Here is an 8,802-nt window from a genome sequence, read left to right on the forward strand (position 1 = left end):
AAGGGCCTACATATAGAATCTAGACTTATAAAATTTTCTCTGGCTTCCTAAGTCTATGTAAACCTCTCAAGGTAACTAAATCTGTAGTTTTCTTGGTCTAAAATCGTTTTGTCTGGGTTCTCTGAAGGTATATATTATATTCATTTAAGTATTTCCTAAGCTGTCTAAAATCAAAGGATCAAAACCACTTCAGGATAAGAAGAGCTATCTGGACCCACAGTGTGCCCATCATACATGACGTGTGGCGAGACGGCAAAGAAGGGCAGCGCACGACTCACTTCTCAAGAAGACTGCGAAGATCTAGGTCTTCCCCTGAGCACGTTTTTCTTCCCTACATTATGATCTTCTCCAGCTGTGGGTCTTCCACTCTGAGCCAATCCCATTAAAGAGTCACATGCTTGTCAGAGAAACCATAGCAGATAAAACAGCATTGTTATCAGCTCTTCTTTAAATGCAGCAAACAGGCTCAGAGAAAACTGCCTCTTTAATATCTCTTCCTTGCCTCTTAATATATTAAAGCAAAGCAACATATTCTGGAATCGGCTAAATTTCATTAAGTAGAAAATGAGCAAATTCCATGCCATTCTAAGCTACATAGCAATGTGTTGCTTGAGAAAACCCAAACCATCTGGTAAAATGACTCAGTGGGTAGACACTTGCTGCTCAGTTTGGTGAGCTGAGGTTGATCCCAGGAACCCATGGTATAGGGGGAGAAAGTCGTCCTCTGACCTCCACACTTGGACCATGCTGTGTACACCTTACACACACACACACACACACACACAACACACATGCACACACTGGGAGCGGGGGGGGGTTAAATAAACAAACAGGAGCTGGAAAGATGGCTCAGAAATTAAGAGCACTGGCTGCTCTTGCAGAGGCCCAGGGTTTGGTTCCCAGCACCCACACGGCAATTTAGAGCCATTTGTAACTCCAGTTCCAAGGGCTCTTATAGCCTCAGCAGGCGACAGGCATCATATAATGTACATATATACATATAGGCAAAACATTCATACACATAAAATAAAATAAATACAAATTCTAAAATAAATAAACACACCCAATCACATAGGCAAAATGGCTTATGTTGGAAAAGAATGATCCCAAGTCAGTAACTGATGTGTCCTAATTTAAGAAAATAAGAGGTGACACATGCCCGTAATCCCAGCACTTGCGGAAGGCAGAGGCAGGCAGATCTCTGTGAGTTTGAGGCCAGCCTGGTCTACAGAGGGAGTTCCAGGACATGAAAGGCTACACAGAGAAACCCTGTCCCAAAAACAAACAGACAGACAAGAAATTAGGAAAACATGAGCAAGCAAAATAGTTTAAAAAAAAAAAAGCCAGTAGAAGAAATAAAATAAAGAACTGAATAGAATCATTGGAATACAATAACTAGTCAAGTCTATAAATTTTGAAGTTATTTTTAAAAGATAACAAAGCAGACAAACCTTTGTCTAGACTCACCAGGAAACAAAGGAAAAAAGAAGTACTGAGCTGAGGGCTGGAAAGATGGCTCAGCAGATACACTGTTGTCACAAAAGCATAAGGAACAGAGTTTGGATCCCCAGAACCCACACAAATGCTGTGTGGTCATGGAGGCCTGTCTGTAATTCCAGCTCTCAGAAGGTAGAGCCAGGATCCCCCAGGGATAGCTGGGTAGCTAGACTAGTCATCAGCAAGCTCTAGATTCTGCCTTAAAGGGATGAAGTGAGGAGATCAAGGAAGGATCTGGATCTCAACTCAGCATGCATGTGTACACAAACACGCGTGCACACACACACACAAATACCGGCCCACATGCAAAGATGCACACCCATGCAGCACACAACACACATAGACACATTTTTTTTAAAGTTACTGAGTAGAAATAAAAGGGAGATTTAACTGCCAACTCCAGCGAGATTAAAAGGATTATAAGTCATTCCAGGTTCTTTTGAGGCTGAGTCCAAAGGACAGCGTGAGCCCAGGAGTTCTAAAGCATCCTGGGCAGCAGAGCAATTTCCTACCTTAAAAAACAAAACACAAATGATAAAATAGATTATGAATAAGAAAAATTAAGACTTCACTCTAAATCGAGAAACAGAGAAATCTGTGAAGGAAGCAAAAGATCCTGGAGAAGAATAGAACAAAAGATTCCTGACACTGAGAAGGAAGGTGGAAACAGTGCAACCCACAGATCCTGGCCAGGGAAGGGCGACAGAAGCTGCTCCAAAAGCAAGCTCCATGAAAGCTGGGTGGTCCTGCCCTCAAGGTGTGCCCACGGTCTCACAGCCTTCAACCCACTGTGGGTTTAGGAGAGAGAGTGATTTCTCCAGGCAACCGCAGCAGAGGAAAATCCCACCTAGTCCCACTGTACAGCTGACCCGCAGCAGCTACAAGTAGGGCTTTAGAGAGAGCCTGTGGTTAAAACTCAACTACCCTACACAGGGTCTTGTGACTTAGATCTCCTGGGGTCAAGCTATCCTTCAGACTCGTCTCAGAAGTACCTTGAACTGCATATAATCCTTTCAGTTTCTCTAGATTGGTGGTGAAGTCTCCACGTTATTCCTAGTCGCTAACTTTTAAGGCTTAGCGTGTGTGTGTGTGTGTGTGCGTGTGAGTGTGCACAAGTGCCATCAGAAGCCTTTTGTGGTCGCTCTCCACGTCATTCTTTGAGGCAGAGCCTCTCAGCTGAACCCAGAGCTTGTCCACACGTGCCTCTGTCTGCTGAGAGCTGGGATCAAGGAGGGCCTCTACCCCAGCCAGCCTTTGTGGGGGCTCTAGACTCCAGTCCCACGCTGGCTCGGCAGTAGCTTATCCACTGAGGCCTCTTCCCGGCCCTTAGCTCACTAATTGTTGTCTTCTTCTTTGTTTCTTGGTGAGTCTAGCCAAAGGTTTGTCAAGTTTGTTATCTTTAAAAACATAATTCTGGGTTTTATTGACTTGACTGGGTTTTTTTTTTTTCTGTATTGCATTTTAATTATTTTTTTTAATTTTATAAACTTTATTATTAAAAACTTGCAAATAAGTAAAATTTTACACAACAAAATGAACCAGACCCAAAGTCTGTACAATTTAATGGACTTCTATACAGGTAGAAGTGGTATTCCAAAAAGAAATTGTGAGATATCACATTAAATTGTACACTGTCAATATTGAATATATGTTTGCACATATCAGCAATTTCTACTCAATTCTTTGTTATTTTCTTTGGTTTGTTTTTGGTTATCTGTTAATGTTTTTTTCTAATTTATTAGCTTTAAATTTAGGTTATTGATTTGGAATCATTCTTCTTCAATTTAGATACTTACCTGTAGGGGCATTCAGTGTGGGTGTGAGTGTGTGTCCCGTATGGGTGTTTATTTGTGGGTATTTATTTATACCCACATTTGTTATTTATCTAATGTATGTGTAAAGACATAGACATGCCATACTGCTCATGTGGAGGTCAGGCTGCAGAGAAATCAAGCTAAAACTGATCTGGAAGTTTCCTGCCTGCTGCTAGATTTCTTTCCCAAGGAATCTAGAAGATCTCTTATTACCAGCAGGAGAGTTTAGAAATCACAGAATACAAGGGCTGTGTACGAAATCAATCTATAGACCGCAGATGTGACTCAGTAGCATAAACAAGGCCTTGTGTTCACTCTTCAGAGAGGAAAAAAAAAGTCCATCATCAGTGAACAACAGAAAATTGAAATCATAAAAACTAGATAAGATATGAAATACTTCCAGGTGTGGTAGCCCACGCCTTTGATCCCAGCACTCTGGAGGCAGAGGTAGTCGGAGCTCTGTGTTTGAAGCCAGCCTGGTCTACAAAGTGAGTTCCAGGACAGCCAGGGCCACACAGAGAAACCCACTCTCCATAAACCAAACCAAACAAACAAAAAACAAAAAAAAAGTAGATATGAAATATTCGCTGTAAATCCAACACATAAGAAAGATCCATATATTGAAGACTTTAAAATAATGGAAGAAATCAGAGGAGACCTGAATAAGTGAAGAAAGATATCATTTTTGAGGGTTGAAAAGGTCAATCTTGGGATAAAAAATTTCCTCAGGTTAATCTAAAGATTTAACATAATTCCAATTAAAATATCAACAATTTTTTATGCAATAAATAAGCTTGTTCTAAAGTTGGCATGAAAAGATAAAAGAACAAAGAGGATTCCTACTGCCCAAGTTTTAGGACAATAAGAAAGCTTTCCTTGTGAAGACAGCAGTGCAAAACCAGTGAACAATCAGGGAGCTAACCAGGACACAGAGAACCCCCGTGCTGGGGACCCAGCTTCTCCCCTGTCCTCACACTGCCATCTAAACTCCGCCACCTCACACGTGTGGGAATCCTCTCCTCGAGCAAGCAAGCAACTCTGCATCAACAGGGCATCCTCCCATCCTGCTCACTGCTGACACTATCACTTAGGATCTAGCTCAGTGCAAGGCCCTGGGTTCAACCCTTGGCACCACGACAAAAAAGGAAAGGGAAAAAGATGGAAGGAGAAATGGAGAGACAGAGAGATGGAGAAAGGGAGGGAGGGAAGGAGGAATAAATGTCCACTTTGCTGACACAGCAGGGAAGTAGTGTCAGGTCTCACAGATGGTGGCTTAGGCCCCAAGGTGGCCCCATTTAGACCTAGCTGTGTCTAGAACTCCAGAACTTCTGATCAACCAGGTACAAATTGGAGTTCTCATGACTCCCTCTTCCGATTTAACTAGCTCACCATGGCGACTCACAGAACTCAGATAACACAATCCTTACCTGTAGCCATAAAGGACATCTTAGAGAATACAGATGAGCATCCAGATCAATACATACACGGGTCTCAGCCTGAAAGGATCTCAAACATGGACTCTCTATCCTCTCAGCATGCAAACAGTCCATAATCACTTTCCTGCTAGTCCCTATGTTCACCTTCTAAAAGTGTTCCAAATTCTGGCCTATCGGTGTCTTTTTCAGCTTTATTGAACAGACGTGAGTTCTAACAGGGAACCCCAGAAGTCCTGTCTGTTCAGATCCTTCTTGGTCTCTCTGCAGCAGTCCTCTGCAGCGTTTGGGGAGGGTCCTCTGCAGTGGGCGGTCTTGCGGCTCACTCTGCAGGTATTTCTGCAAAGCCACAGAGAGCCAGGGTCGACCAGCGTCTCTGCGGCCCACCCTGGGTCAGGGTTAGAGGCCAGTAACCATGGTCAGAGCAGAAATACAGGGCTGGGGGTTGCAGCTCAGTGGTAAAGCGCTTTGTTATGCGTAAGGCTCTAAGTTCAGTGCTCAGTGAAATCACATATGTGCCCACCATCTCACACAGTCCAGAAAAAGGCCCACCCAGAAGTGGGCAAGTGATTTTATCAGCTTTCTTGAAGTATAGTTGATACAAAAAAGAACTACATACATTCAATCTGTGCACTTGGTGTTCCTGGAAACAAACTGGGTAAGATCGTCATCCATTTCACGCTGCTGTAACAGTGCCACAGACTGCATGACTTACAAACCACACTTAATTTGGCTCGGGTTCTGGAGGCTGGGTGCCAGAGAGTGTGGTGGTGAGGGCTTTGTCCAGCCCCATCTCATGACAGAGGCAGAAAGGGCAAGAGCAGCGGAGGGCTGACCTTGCCCTGGGCCAGTCCGCTCCGGATAGCGCTTTAACACACCCTAAAGCCAGCGCCTTCTTACCAACCACTCGGGTCTCCCTTCCCAACACTATTGCACGGGGTTAAAGTTTCAATCCGTCAAATCTCAAATGGTAACTAGCAGTCGTAAGGATAAGGCAATGAGTCGGTAGAAAAGCTTCTTAAACCTGATCCTGTTTATAGGCTGAAATTAGGGTTCAGAATGATGACAGACCGAGCAAAAGAAGGAACAAAAGGAAACATGATCAAAGGCACAGATGGGTGAGTTGACAGTCTGCAGAAAGCTTCTCTCGTTCTGAGACTATGGGAAAGGAAAAGAGGATAAGTAAATATAGATGGTATTTATTACCTTCAATGCTTGGGACAAAGATTTACAAACCGAAAGTCACGAGCCCAGTCATGAAAATTCTGAGTCTTTTACCATAGCAGTCTCAGATGAGGGTTTTCAAACGCTGGTCATAATAGCAACAAAGCTCTCTGCTTGTGTTCCTTTGGCAGAACGGTGTAAAGGGATTGTTGTATCAAGGATATGAGCTCCTATTCCTGCACACTCATGCTTACTGTGTACTGTTCACAGAAACCAGGACATGGAACCAGCCTTGGTGTCTGCCTTACAGTTTCTATTGCTGTGATGAAATGCCATAACCAAAAATTGGGGAGGAAAGGATTTATTTGGCTTGCGCTTTCACATCGCTGTTCAGCACTAAAGGAAGTCAGCGCAGGAACTCAAACAGAGCAGGAACCTGGAGGCAGGAGCTGATGCAGAGGCCATGGAGGGTGCTGCTTACTGGTTTGCTCTTCGTGGCTTGCTCAGCCTGCTTTCTTACAGAACCCAGGACCACCAGCCCAGGGATGGCACCATCCACAAAGGGCTGGGTCCTCCCCATCTGTCACCAATTAAGAATATGCCTCACAGCTGGATCTCATGGAGGCAGTTTCTCAATTGAGGTTCCCTCCTCTCAGATGAAGCTAGCTTGTGCCAAGCTGGCATAACACTAGCACGCTCACTATCATGGCCTTCAACATGAGAGGAATGGAGGGGCTGGAGAGGTGGCTCAGCGGTTAAGTGCACTGTCTCCTCTCCCAGAGGTCCTTAGTTCAATTCCCAGTAACCACATGGTGGCTCACAACCATCTATAATGTGATCTGATGCCCTCTTCTGGCATGCAGGTGTACATGCACTCATAAATAAATAAAATCTAATATATATGTGTATATATATGAGAGGAATGGAAAAGAAAATATAGTTATATACATAATAAGGTTTTGTTTAGCTATAAAAAACTAAATTATGTCATCCTCAGGTAGATGTGTGTAGAACTAGATATTATTGTGTGGAGTAGAGCAACTAGACTCAGAAAAAAAAAGAAGTATGTTTTCTCTTACTTATAAAGTCTAGATTCTTTTAAAAACATGAAAGTGGAAAGTGGTTATTTGGGAAGAGGACTTAAAGAGTGATTTTGGGGGGACAGAGAGCAATGGGGGTGAACAATCAAAGCAAATTATATGTGTTGTGGAAAATGCCAGAATGAAACCCACTTCGGGCGGTGTTTGAAATAGTCTCGAGTAGCTCAGGCTCAGAGTCCAGGATGACTTTAAACTCCTCCTGCTGCCGCCTCCCAGTACTGGGACGACAGGCATGCTCCACCACACCCTGCCGAAACCCAAGGTGTCAGGTACCAAGAGCCTAGCCTGGCTGCAGGGTTCGGACACAGGGCTTAGGGAAGGAACCGTGTCACACTGGTTATTAGGGTGAGACCTGTGGCTGACACTGCAGCTCCGTGGCAGGACTGCGCCTCCTTGTTCCTTGTTTGTTCAGTGAATGACTTATCACAGATGCACAGATGCGTTTTTTGAGCAAAAGGAGGAATTTGCCAACAGACATCTCTATGGGGATTTTATTACAGCCTTCTTTCTCTTCCATATAGGCCCATCAAACAGCCTGGAAATAAAACACTAAAGACAGTTCTGAGGTCCCTGTCTGAAACTGCTGGTCAGAGGTGATTTTAGAGGTTAGCACATCGAACCACGTGGAAGGCTCAGTCTGCTCGTCAACGTTATTTTCACAGGAAAAAAGATGGTGGCTCTCATTAACACTAATTTTGTAGCAGCTTCCCAGTTCTCAGTTGCAGTTTGGGTTCTGATATCAGAACACCAGGATTTTAATCTTATCTCCACCACACAGTAGCTTTGCCACTTTGGGCAAGCTGTTCAACCTCTATGCCTCAGCACAAATCCTGCAAAACATAGTGTCTTAGCCCACTGTGCTAGAATGAGCATGCTGGAACCCCAGAACTCTGGGGGGCTAGGGCAGTGGGGCTGCCTGGAGTTTGAGGCCAACCTGAACTACATAGTCAGTTACAGATCAGCCATAGCTACACAGTGAATGGCATTTAAGGTATTTAAAATAGCACCTTTGCACTCGGAATGTTCCTTATCACTTTGGTGATAATATGTAGTACTATATTTACATAAGTTCTATGTTAAGGACAAAATATCTCCCGTGAGAAGAAAAACATGCTAAAAAAATAACGCAAATTGTGTCCGATTGCCACAAAGTGAATGCACGAGAAAATTAAAGTACCTTAAAATGTAATTTAGATTAAGAGGGATCTGGACTCGTGCACACGTCGTCTTTACTTTCCTACAATTAGTTTAGATGCTTCGTGACTTGGTCCTTCTCTTGCCCTCTTCAAAGCGTGGAGTTTGTTGGAATGCAAGGTACAGTTCTCAGAAACGCTGGCCGCCTGACAAGCTGGCTGTTTGGCTAGTTTGAGGGCCGAGGATGCTGCAGCAAGAAGTGGGTTGGGGCAGGCCAGCTCTGCTGCTGGAGATGGAGGACCAATAGCCTCCGACAAGGCGCATCGGCGGGATGGAGCAGCCAAGGTCTTTGTGAAGGTTCCTCTGGCCTTTCCCGAGCCCAGCGGGAACCTGAAGGTAAGTGCCCGGGGTTGAGGTGGAGCCCTGGGTGGTCGCCTCCAAGAGCCGTCTGCGCGAGTTCTTCTTCGCACCCTGGGCCGGTGCTGGCGGCAGCATCCACGCAGACCCCGTTCTGCGTGGGTCCTGCAGGTCGGCGAGTCGTCGCAGCCCCTGCAGCGCCGGCCGGGCCAGCCCCGGGCGCGCTGACCTTGCTGCGGGCGGCCGGGCCGGCGCAGCCGCAGCGCCGCAGTGTCGGGCGGCTCGCGCGGGCGCCCCCGGCCC

General features: G+C 45.1%; 1 protein-coding gene across 1 annotated transcript in view; it reads left to right on the top strand.

The window, feature by feature from the left end:
- The first annotated feature begins 7,500 nt into the window (after window positions 1–7,500).
- The window catches only part of Phf24 (PHD finger protein 24), a 25,648-nt gene continuing 24,346 nt past the window's right edge, over window positions 7,501–8,802 (top strand). The window contains exon 1 of the mRNA XM_055597667.1: window positions 7,501–8,538. The gene's annotated coding sequence lies outside the window, so the exon portion shown is untranslated. The remainder of the gene's footprint in view (window positions 8,539–8,802) is intronic.

This window comes from Psammomys obesus, unplaced genomic scaffold (assembly GCF_907164565.1).
Source record: "Psammomys obesus unplaced genomic scaffold, mPsaObe1.curated_primary_1811, whole genome shotgun sequence".
Classification (NCBI taxonomy): Eukaryota; Metazoa; Chordata; class Mammalia; order Rodentia; family Muridae; genus Psammomys; species Psammomys obesus.